This window comes from Podarcis filfolensis (assembly GCF_964270895.1).
Source record: "Podarcis filfolensis genome assembly, chromosome: Z".
NCBI classification, from domain to species: domain Eukaryota; kingdom Metazoa; phylum Chordata; class Lepidosauria; order Squamata; family Lacertidae; genus Podarcis; species Podarcis filfolensis.
The window spans coordinates 3,182,503-3,195,224 of NC_139617.1; the positions used below are offsets into that span (position 1 = coordinate 3,182,503).

At 41.5% G+C, this 12,722-nt stretch overlaps 1 protein-coding gene across 13 annotated transcripts in view; it reads right to left on the minus strand.

Annotated features, from left to right (window-relative positions):
- LOC310754025 (5-hydroxytryptamine receptor 2A-like) overlaps positions 1-12,722 on the minus strand; it is a 249,338-nt gene that overhangs the window by 136,153 nt on the left and 100,463 nt on the right. Inside the window, exon 1 of one of the 13 annotated variants that reach the window (XM_083595444.1) lies at positions 2,600-2,713. The exons of the other annotated variants lie outside the window; for them this stretch is intronic. The gene's annotated coding sequence lies outside the window, so the exon portion shown is untranslated. Of the gene's footprint in view, positions 1-2,599; positions 2,714-12,722 lie in introns of those variants that run through there. 13 annotated transcript variants of the gene reach the window in all.

A 12,722-nucleotide genomic window follows, 5' to 3' on the forward strand; every position in this document is an offset into this window, starting at 1 on the left:
AGGAGATACAGAAGTATAGTCAGTCACATCGATAGGTTAAAGAACAGTTTTTATCCGTGGGCTGTTGGACTGCTGAATGGAAAAAAAAATAGTGGTGCAATTGACTTCTGACAAGCACACAGAGTGTGAACAAGACTGAGTGTATTGTGGGGCTCGTTTAATTTCACTGCACACAGGTGGTGTAGTGACAATAAAGGTTTATTATTTATTTATTATTATTATCCTGTTCTTATAGAGACCAACCAGATGCTGGTGGAAACCTCATAATCAGGATCCAAGCACAGGAGCACTCTCCCTTCCTGTAGCATCTAGCAAAGGGTATTCAGAAGCATGCAGCCTCCAGCTGTGCAGAGCACAGAAGCTCAAGGGTGTGTATACCACAGATCAGCAAAGGTGCCACTAGCACCAAAAAGATGCCAGGGTCAAATAAGAGGCTATCGTGTTGTTCTATCTAGAAAGGTGAGAAACTGAACATGGGGTCTTTTGCATTCACACACCAAGCTGTACCACTGAGCTGAGGCAGCACTGCAAACTCTTTCTAGAGCAAGCCTTCACAGGAAAAATCAGGGAAAGGAAGAAGAAGAAGAAGAAGAAGAAGAAGAAGAAGAAGAAGAAGAAGAAGAAGAAGAAGAAGAAGAAGAAGAAGAAGAATTGAATTTCCATGCAAACTATGGAGAGGGAATTGATGCATCAGATATGGAGAATGTTGCCAGGTCAGCCTGTTCTTATTGCATTCCTTGCACAAAGCGCTCTCTCTCTCTCGCTCTCGCTCTCTGCTTGAGACTAAATTCTTGGATCATTGCAGCCATCAACCACCCCTTGTCAAGCAACGCATTGCAACAGAATTTCTTGCAGGGATGTAAGCCTCAGCTTAACAGTTGCTCATCTGAGACCCCAACACAGCTCCGGCATTCATTTACCCTAACCCTTATCAAGGCATGTCAACATAAGCACTGTATAACAAGCCAGACTGAACACCAGAAACTGAAACCCTTTGGCTAAGTCCCCATCTGCACTACACATTTAAAACAGTATAAAAAACACTTTAAACAGTCATGGCTTCCCTGAAAAGAATTCTGGGAACTATAGTTTGTTAAGGGTGCTGAGAATGGTTAGGAGATGCCTACCGCTTTCAAAGATCTACAATTTACAGATGGTATAAAAGCCAATCCCTCTTCCCAAGGAGCTCTGGGAACTGTAGCTTTGGTAGGGAATAGGGGCCTCCTAACCACTTAAACCACTGAGCCTCTTGGGCTTGCCGATTAGAAGGTCGGCGTTTCGAATCCCCACGACAGGGTGAGCTCCCATTGCTCAGTCCCAGCTCCTGCCAACCTAGCAGTTCGAAAGCACGTCAAAGTGCAAGTAGATAAAGAGGTACCGCTCCAGCGGGAAGGTAAACCGTGTTTCCGTGCGCTGCTCTGGTTCGCCAGAAGCGCCTTAGTCATGCTGGCCACATGACCCGGAAGTTGTACTCCGGCTCCCTCGGCCAATAAAGCGAGATGAGCGCCGCAACCAGTCGGTCATGACTGGACCAAATGGTCGGGGGTCCCTTTACCTTTTTAACCACTTCATAACAGACTACATTTCCCAGGTATCTATGAGGGAAGCCATGGCTGTTTAAAGTGGTATAAAGCCAATATCATAAATAATGCAGATGAGGCAGATGGAGGAAGGGAAGCTGTGATAACCAAAAAAGAGGGTGATAAATACCTTCCAATTAACACATTGAGTGACTAACATATTCAGTTTGGTAAGTGAGCAATTTGTATATAGCCCAGTATTTGTTAACTTTCCATTGTTGCTATCATTCCCAGAGCACCTTTTAATTGTAAAGAAACTTTGTGACCTAGCTAAAGCAAGAGGTTTGTCCTGTGCCCCCTGTTGCTTAATGGGTGCTGTAGAAAGCAGGAATCCAAAACTGAACATTTTCCCAATTGAAACGCAAAACTCCACCCAACTGCATTTAAGTATTTCCCACTGTATAAGGCTTATGCCAGCCTTACCCAACATGATGTCCTCCAGATGTTTTGGGCTACAACTCTCATCAGCCCCATCTAATAGTCACTTTGCACTGGGAAATGTGCACTTTGCATTCTTTCAGGACATAAGAAGAGCCTGCTGGATTCGACCAATGGCCCATCTAACCAAGCATCCTGTTCTTGCAGATGCCTTCCCCTCCAGTTGCTTCCAACAACTGGCATTCAGAAGCATTACTTGCCTCTACATGTGGGCGCAGAGCATAGCCTTCAATAGCTCTCTCCTCCATGAATTTGTCTGATCCCCTTTCAAAGACATCAGAGTTGGTGCCCGTTACTGTCTCCCATGGTAGAGAGTGTGCCTGTATTCAGTTTTAACTCTCTTACATAAACTAGCAAAGATTAACTTCTGGATGCAAAAAAAGACGACTCCAAATTGGACTTTCTCCTACCTCCAGATCTGAAGAGAAATGACAGATCACCATTTTTTAAAAGAAGTGCATGATACCACCTTCATCGAACTGGGAAGATCATTGCTGGGAACCCAATCTGTTGCAGAATAAAATCCATAAACAGCAAACTTGGGTTAGCTGAGCACCCTCCCATTAAGCCCAAAGTCTCACCAGGCTCAGCATAGCCATGAAGCCTCACTGGTTGTCACAGATAAGCAAGAGTCTGCCTCCTCCTTTTTGTGATGCGTTTGCCCCCTCCACAGTGCCACACAGGCAAGGCTATGCAAAAGGATGTCAGGTCAGCAGAGCTACTACCAAAGACAGCTGGCGGGTAAATGAGTTTGCATTTCCTCCTCAAGTCCTGGTCTGAACAGATGGGTCTCTGAAAGGCTCTAAAGAAAGCCAGTTGTTGATTGATGACATTCCTATCCTGCCTTTCCTCCAAGGGATTAAAATGTGGTATACCTGGCTTTTCTCCTTACCTTATGGGAGATTGATGGGTGGGGGTGTGGGTGTGGCTGGAATGTGGTTTGTGGGTTGTTGTTGTTGTTTTGCTTTTGTTGTTTTTAAGGGATGGCATCCAATTTCGTTGCACTTGTGCAATGTTGCACGTGTGTAATGACAATAAAGAATCTATCTATCTATCTATCTATCTATCTATCTTATTTATCCCTCACGACAATCCTGTGAGGTAGGTATATATTGTAATATTTGCCACCACACAGTGACATGGTAGAGTTTCATGAGTGTATATTTCATTTATATATTGGTCTTCCATCAGAAAAAATTGCAGAACAATTCATACTATGCAAACCATTAAATGCAACAATTCCAAAACCATGTAAACAGATACATCAAAACACAAAATCAATGTAATGTGAACCTCCTGTTTTAATTGCTGTATTGCTTTATCGTGCATTTTAATTATGAATGTTTGGTGTTTTAATGGGAGTGCTTTATTGTGCATTTTAACTACGAATATTTACATTTTAATTTCTGGGTAACTGGTTTTTATATTTTGTAAACCATGTAAAAGCCTATTATGGCATTAAGTGAAGAAGAAGAAGAAGAAACACAAAAACAGCTATGATTAAATTGCATTCAATACTCACTCTACAACAGCAGCCAAACTAAACGGGCTGCTCAACAATCCTCAAGTGGTCCCAAATGTGGGAAAACATGCAGTCAAAAATGACAATTATCTTTGCTTTAAAAAAAGCATATGAAGGGGTTAAGGCTCACAGAGTTCTTGTATTCCTAGAGAAGACAGGTCTGTGTGATGTCATATCCCCTACTTTCTGTGGCAGGAAACAGGACAAAGGCTCTTAATCTATTTTCCTTCCTCCTTGCCTTAGTCTCTCTTTTTCTTTCAAGCCAGTGATATGAGCAGATGTACTTGTCTGTAAAAGAAAACAGCAGCAATAAGCCCCCTACCCAAGTGGGATTAAACACCCTTGTTGATGAAATAGACTACACCACAATTGTTCATGTGGGTTTCCAAGTTTCAGAATTATTGACTGAAAAAGTTATAAAAGTTATATTTCTATAATGTCATCCTAGTCCTGAGTGCCATTCACAGCTTTCTTTTTTTTATTGCAGTTTTGAAAATTAAAGAGAGAAAAAAAACAAATTAAAAATTATACCCAAATACACAAAAAGAAAAGAATAAAAGAGAAAAATAAAATACAAAAAAGATTTTTTTAAAAAAGATACAATTGTTCAAAGGATACAAACCATAATTTGAATATTCTATACAAAAGGCTCCCAGAAAGAAATTACATTAATATTTCTTCTTTTCTTTCTTTCCTTACAATCACTTTCTTTCTGTTCCACTAAACTTGTTTGAATCCTTGATAATGTTAATTGACTTCCCTCTATCTCTTTGTAGCTTCAACACTTCTCATTAGTTACCAATAATCTGTATTCATTTATTTAAATCAATTTTTTCCATTATATCTGTGAAATTAATCTAAGCACAACCAAGTATTATTTTTGGAACCATATTTAGTCATATAGTTTTTGAAGCAAACCCATTCCTTTTTTACCTTGTCTGAGTGGTTTCTTATTAGTTCTGCCATTTTGGCTACTTCGAGATACTCACACAACTTCAATTGCAACTCATCTTTTGTTGGTATTAGCTCACATTTCCAGTATTTTGCTATTAATATTCTAGCCGTTGTCGCGTAAAGAAACACTTTTATATTCATTTGGGATGCTTATCATTAAAATGCCTAATAGGAAAGCTTCAGGTTTCTTTAAAAATGTATGTTTTAGCATTTTCTTTAGTTCTTCATAAATCATGTCCCAATTTTTTTTGATTGGGGGACATGACCACCATGTGTGAAATAAGGTTCCTTCATTTTGTTTACATCTCCAGCACTTATTACTGTTATTTTTATTTATTTTGGCTAATTTGCTTGAGGTCAGGTACCATCTGTAGGTCATTTTTATAAAGTTTTCTTTATCAGATAGCACGCAGGGTATTTTAAATCTGTTTTCCATAGTTTCCCCCCATTTTTCCATCTGAATTGGATAACCAAAATCGTGTGCCCATTTCACCACCACTTCCTTCACCTCCTCGTCATTAAGATTCCAAACCAATAGTAATCTATATGTTTCTGATAATATCTTTTTATTAGTTAATAAAAGTTCTTTTTCTAAATCTGATATCTTTATGTCAAATCCATTTATTTTTTTGTCTGACTTGAAAATTTCATTTAACTGGTGATGTTGTAGCCAGTTCACACCTACCTGCTTGAGTTCCTCATATTTTTTAATTTTCAATTGATTATTTTCTTCTTCTAATATTTCCTTATAAGTTGGCCAATTAATGCCCATGTTTTTCTTTTTCACTGCTATTGCTTCTACCAGTGACAACCACCAAGGGGTTTTGGGTTCCAGTAATTTTTTATTTCTTTCCCATACAGTGGTACATCTAGTTGTGGACACGATCTGTTCCAGGGTGCCGATTGCACCCCGAAAAGTCTACAACTAGAGCGATATTTCTGCGCATGTGCGATGTGCGAAGAACACTTCTGTGCATGCACAAAGCGTGCAGAATGCTTCTGCGCACGTGGCAAAACCTGGACGTATACACTTCCAGGTTTGCCGTGTTCGCAAGCTGAAAAGACGCAACATGAACCTAACGCAACACGAGGTATGACTGTACTGTGAATAAAGATTTCCTAATTATGTGATTGAGGAATCCTCTATGGACTTTAACTTTATTATATCTCAGATAACTGCGCCAGCCAAAACTGTTGTCCCAGCCTTCGATGTCTAATATATTTGCATTTTTTAAAATCACCCACTCCTTAATCCATACTAGGCATGCTGCCTCGTAATATAATTTGAGGTCTGGTAGTGCAAACCCTCCTCTGTCCTTTATTTCCATTAGAAGTTTGTACTTTACACTTGGTTTTTTGCCCTGCCATTTGCCCTGCCATTTCATAGGCTTAGTGAGCTTTTCCATTAACACTGCTGTCCATACTTTTCACCTGCACAGGGAAAGTTGCAGATTTTCTAAGGATTTATTTAGAACAGAGATTCATCCATTTTTCTCAAATCATTCTACACACTACAATACTCTAAAGCAGATTTCTTTACGGTGGGTGTCATCAGCATTTTTCAGCCAATGGGCGTTTCTGGAATTTTGATCAAGTGCTGTGGGCACCAGTCACAAAATGGCTGTCGTGGGGCCATGCAGGAGAGGCTACAGCAGTGCAGACAGCAAGCTGTCCCTCATGCATTGTGTATATTTACTGAAACTTTTCACAGGCACCAGCTGAGATACTGGTGCTCGCAGGCACTGTGTTGGTGACCCCGATATTGGGCATGTTTTAATACTGATTGCTGCTTATTATTATTACAATTTAATTGCCATTTTCCCAAAGAAAACAGGTGTTGGCAAAGTGCACAGCCTGAATCAGGAGCTGCAAGGGCAGCTGACAGGGCTGCTCCCTCCTAGCAGCTGTCTAGAGCTGCACTACGATGTCACAATGAGCTTGCTACAATGGTTCGCATGAAAGCTCTTGATTTTAATTCATGTTCTGGGATCCCCACCTGCACACAGCTCTAATTGATATTCCTCCCAAATCAGGCAACAGAACATCGTTCAAATTAAAACCAGACCGGCTGGGAATTTCATCCGTTCAGTCATTCAAGGATTTTATTTTACAAGGCAGTGTCCCGCCTCCCTTCTTCCTCTCTGTAAATCCAAGAGAAAAATAATTTGGTGCCTCGGGCTTGCTCCAAGATTTTCAGTCATCTTGTTTGTTTTTCATTATGAATTGAGGAAAGGCCTCTGCCTAGCTACCCTGTCCATCAAATTAGGGGGTTAGTAGCACTGTTTTAACCTACTGAAAGAGGAGACCTGCACTCCGCTCTTGAACTCCACCAAAATCGTTGGAAGGAAAATGTTTCTGAATAGAGCAGTACCTCAGAAATGAATCCCATTTCCCCATGCCTTTGGATAAAGCTTTCAATCCCCTGACATATTGGTTCAAATCCTGAGAAGCTGTGCTATCATTTGAGCAGGAGAATTATTCAGCTGGAGGATGGGGGATATTCCACAATCACTTCTGTCTTCAGATCGAGCCCTGGAATGGAAAAGCTTCTGATAGCATGTTCTAGAGAAGCAGGAACAGCATTCCCCCCCCCCCATTTGCATCAGAACAATCAGCACAGAATGGGGATCGGCCACCCACCCCTCCAAAACAGCACTCCACATTGGAGGATTGTTACCTAGGTGCCCAATCTGGCTGGCACCCTGAGCATACCTTTCAGCTCATTGGTTAGCTACAGGTGACTATGTGCAAACCACACAATGTTTGCAGGTTCAGCAGAGAAGCAAAAACATTGCTGGGCTTGTTTGCATGATAAGGCAGGCCAAACTTACTGTAAGGTTTGTTCTGGCTACAGTTTGTGGTCGATGAGGAGAGAGCTTAACTGTGAGTAATGAATTGGATGGCACACTAAGCCAAGTCTTGATGTAGCTCAATTGGGCACTGGAGTGAAGTCAAAGTGGCTGTGAGCAACTGCCCATGAACCTGCGTATTCACCTGGTTTTGCTAAGCTATTGTTTGGTTCACAGATATGAGAATGAGGCTGCTTTGCAGAACTGCTGTAGACCAGCAGCTAAGAGACGGAGGCTGTGTACACACACACAAATACATTTAAATCACATTTACAATACATGGCTTCCCCAAATCCTCAAAGAATCCTGGGAACTGCAGTTTGCCTTTCAGGGAGCCACAATTCCCAGCACCCTTAACAAGCTAAATGATTTATATCCCGCCCATCAGGCTGGGTTTCCTCAGTCACTCTGGGCAGCTTACAACATACATAAAACACAACAAAACATCAAGCATTAAAAAACAGAATATCCTATACAAGCAACAAACAAACCAATAAATCAATAGAAACCAATAACAACAATAACAATAAAAAGCTACCGTTCCCATTATTATTTGGGAGAGGTCAACGCCTTGAATGGGATGTGAATCCTCGCAGTCATGCTCATTTCTCAAGTCCGTGACCAAATCATCTCTAGAAAATAAGAAGGACTGTGCCTGGTAAATGGGGACATGGCTGAAGTTTATGCAACAACACTCTCTTGCTGCTTATTGTATCCTATTTGTATATGTATATGTTTTGTAAATGAATTGGCCTCCCCCTGCCACCGCCAAATGCTTTGTATCTTGCTAAGTGCTTGTTCGTTTCTTCTAACGTAACGATTATGGAAATGATGAAGCAGTATATAAATGGTTGAAACAAAATATATAAACACACACATTATTTTGCCTGCAATTTTCTCTAATATCGATCTCTATCTATCTGGTACTTCTTCTTGTTGTTGTTGTGAAGCTGCACTGCAAGATTCAAAGATGTCAGAATTCCAGAGGATAGCCATGTTTCAATTTACATATCATTTCAAAGAGTGGATTCGGCACATTTCCATTAACATGTGGGGGGATTTCTCCCGCATCAAGAGGAGAAAAACCATTCTTTAAGAAAACCAGATTATTTATTTATTTTTTCCGTCCCCAGCACTGTTTCCGGTAAAGGGGCTCCATTAACATGGCACTCAGCCAGAGAACTAATTCCTGGCATCTATGAATGTATTTGAACCTACCCATTGAAACAGCAGGAGTTTCTTTCTGCAGTCAATTCTGCCCCGCCCCACCCCCCACTGTACTTTCCAGGCTCTGCCTGCACAGTGGGGAGCAAACAATTCACTGCTCATTTCAGTGCACCTGCAGTTACCAGGCATGAAGAACTTCAATGCCTTTTAGAAGATTGGGGTGGGGGGAAGCTGTAACAGGTCAGTGAAATTGCCATGAAATGCAACATCCTTGGGGCAAATTTCAGTGCAAGTGGGACCTAGTTCCAGCAACTAAAGAGAAACAAGGCTCATCTTTTTCTCTCTTTCTAATATCCATTCCTCATCATGTTATTGAATCCAACACCTTGTAGCCCATTAGAGAATCACACTCTATTCTGAACAGAAAGCGGGGGGGGGGGGAATGGGGGGGGGAGAAAAATCAATCGTCCCTGCAGGAGGATTCAGCTCAGCATACCGTTTTGGCATTAAAAGACTCAGAGAGGAGGAAAATTGTCCACATGGAGGCAAATCTTTCAGTGTTCCTGCGTGGACTGTCTTTTGGCACTCAATGGGGAAAGCACCAGGGCTCCCTTCTTACCTATAAAGGGGGCTATAAGTTGAAAGATACAGAGCATGCTGTACTGTACATCTGATCCAGTTTTTGGGGTCTGCATCCTCCAGCTCATTTCTAACACTGCTGTCCCAGGCTCACCGCAATCCACATGTTATGGAGAAGGGAAGAAGCAGGGAGCCTCTGCCCTGTGTATCTAGGTTAGAGATGTAAGAAATTATTGTTTCATATTCTGTCCTGCCTTCATTGCACGCAGATCTGTTTCCACTCCGTTACAGTTCACCTTCCCCTCAGTGTCCAGCAGACACTGCGGCAAAATTACATGAAGTACATAATTAGTTATGCAGAACGCACTGTCATCAGATTATTACACCCTGTACATTTCAGTAGAAAGAAAATGCAGCACAAATGTGGTTGAGGATACTGATTTGTTGGAATGATTTCTGTTCCAGGCATGAGACGAACCACCGAGCATTGGAAGTTTCTACTCCTCTTTCCACTGGAATTCTCCAACATCTCTAATCTAGGTTTCCTGCACTGCCACATGTCAAACAATCTTCATGGGAGGGGGTAATTAGATTCAGCTCCCATTTAAAAGTGAACCTGCCTATTTTGCACTTTCCAAAGCACTGCAGGAACTGAAACACAGCTATTCTTCAGAATTCATGCTCCCCTGCATTTTTCAGTGTAGTTCTCCAGTTCAAGTTATGTTCATTCAGTTGCAGGAAATTGCTTTGTAAAAATGTGTATATAGACAAAGCTGAGTTCAAACTTTCATATATCAGGGGAAATTCACAGTGAAGTGCTGATGAATTTTCATCAGGCTCTGTATTCCTTTTTCTTTCAAATGCAAGTTGATTTGGAAATGTGGACAACTGAACTTGGAAAAATTAGAAACTGAGAGAAGCCAAAGTTAACAGATTTGTCCATCCCAACTTCAGACCTCCCCATCCCAACAAATAATATGTGAGTGGGGATGGGCAGAATCAGCTGACTGGTAAAAGTGCCCCCCTCTCCTCTCACAGTTCATGTGAGCCAAGAACGTCTGCCTTGGGCTACTGAGTTGTGTCATCTTATTCGTCACTTATCTCCCCAACATTAACATGCAGAGACCCAACATCTTACAAATAGGCAGCAGAGAGCAAAATAAAATGTGCCCCTCAGTTGCAGAGCTTGTAGCTTTTCGGTTGCACCATCTGTAGTGACACCAGAAAAGTGAAAGCAGCAAAGCTCTTTCCATAGAACACCAATCAGAACCCACCTCTCAAAACTACCCATCAGAACCAAGTCACATTCTGAGACCCGCTTAAAACCATCCCTGTCATTGCATAGCTTAAGGAAGGACTGGCTAGATGTGGAAGAAAGTGAATGGAACTCTTGAGATGATTTTCTTTGCCTAAAAGCAGCAACCAGGTTTCCCAACCTTGGGTCTCCAGCTGTTTTTAATTCCCATCATCCCTAGCTACTAGGACCAGTGGTCAAGGATTATGGGAATTGTAGTCCAAAAACAGTTACAGACCCAAGTTTGGGAAACTCTGCCTAGGTGAAGGGGACCTGGGGGCAATTTTGATCTGAAAAAGAGCACAGGAAATACATCCCTTCCCCCTGTTCCACCCACTTCACACATATGCAATCAGTCTGGCTGATTCAAAGGAAAGGAAATGGTTTTTAAGAATGTTGATCACAGGGTCCACATATTCCAAGGGAGCCATTCTCTTTTATTTACTATTCTTCTTATGCCCTCTTCCTTGGATAGATGCAAAGGTGGGAGCCATGCCACAATGGCCCAAGCAAGACCTGCTTAGTTTTAAACAAGGGAGCAACATAGTGGTTCCCCTCCAAGCCATTCCTGACTCCCACATCTTGTCTCGGTGGATCGTGACCTCCATCCTGTCCACATTGCATGCGCTGTGTACACAAAACAAATACACACAGCATGTACAATGAGGGCAGGATGAAGCCATGCAGACTGTTGATGGACCTGCCACGAAGGGCTTCTTCTGTCATTTGCAACTGAAAACAAAGATTACAGAACACTGTGTTGCAGATGCACAAATTCAGCTTTTTCTTTTTCTTTTTTTGTAAAGTCATTTTCACAAACCAGTTGCACTCAAGATCTTTTGGAATACATCTCTCAGCAGCCCTGGGTCTGATGAGTGTTGTAGTCCGGAAACATCTGGAGAGCAACAGGTTGTCAAAGGCTGATGTAAAACATAAAAACAGACAGCGACATAGCAAACCATGCTCAATTCAATATTCCAGAAATCCAGGAGAGAATCTGCAAGTGGCCATTTTAAGCAGAGATGCATGGTCAATACAAATTTGATTTCTTATCATTTAATCAACACTTTAAAAATAATAATCAAAAGCTGCTTTGCAAGAAGGTTAAAAATAATACAAAAGATTTCTTCAGCTATCTTTAAGGCAAGAGGGAGAACAAGCAAGCTGCAAAACACCTCTGCATGGAGAAAATGGAGATATGCTATTCATTGGACTTCTGGAAAGATGCGTCGGTTCAGAAAACAGGCTCCGGAGCTCCGGAGGACTCTAATTGACTTTAATTGCTGCTCAGGAAAGTGATTTTCCTTTCTCCACTTTTAAACTTATAAATTCACTGAGAACTTACCAGCACTTTCTTATCTATGTTATACGAAACACTCTGGGCAAGCACTGCGAAAAACATCCTGGGCAGGCCGTTAGCTGCTAGCTGTTAATTGCCAGCTCCCCTTGTTTTTTGACTTCCTGGCAGTCATTACACAGAGAAGCTCTTCAGCAGAATAAACTGCACACTTTTTCCCTTTCCTTTCCTGCTAAGGAATCCTCTCATTGTTTACTTATCACCGCATTATTATGCCTGCTTGTAAACACTACAGGGATATGAGAAGGAAGTCCTTTCACCAGCTCTCAATTGAAAATGGAGGACTTCTTTAACAAATCTGTTTTTACGGTTTCAACAAAAAGCCAGTTTTCCCCTCTTGAAGTTGATTGTGAATGTGAGGAGAATACTTGGAGTGGGAGTGCAGAACTAGATTCAGCAATGGGGCAAGCTGACTCTCAGCTTCAAATAGAGGAAGAAATAACAAGTAGGGAGAGCACCCAATTAACTTTAATTGCAAAAACGGTTGAACACATCTTCCAGCAAATTCGAGGTATTGCCTCCCAAATAACTCAATTATCCAAAGAAGTCCATAGATTATCTGTTAATAATAAGCAGGTACCAATAGACCACCAAAGCGAAATGGCATCAACAAGAGTAGACCCCTAAGCTCAACACAGAATGTGTAGAGGTACTTAAAATCAACTCTTCTCATCTAATCTTTCAACCAAAAAAGATCTGCATGACAATCTGTGGAAGTTCAGCTCAAACTCCTAACTGGAAAGGCGCCCAGCGTGCCAAACGACATCTATCAGACTTACTTGGAATTGGACTTACAGAGATCAATCTAGTTGGGACTGAATCCCTGAATACCACAAACCAATTCCAAAAAATCATGTTAACTTTTTCCTCTACCAGACTGCCTTTACTGATCCACAAGTTGAAACCCAGATTGTCAAGCAGAGGAGTTTTTCCAACCCGGGTATTTCACAATTCTATTGTCATGCCCTTATGCAAGATGAGG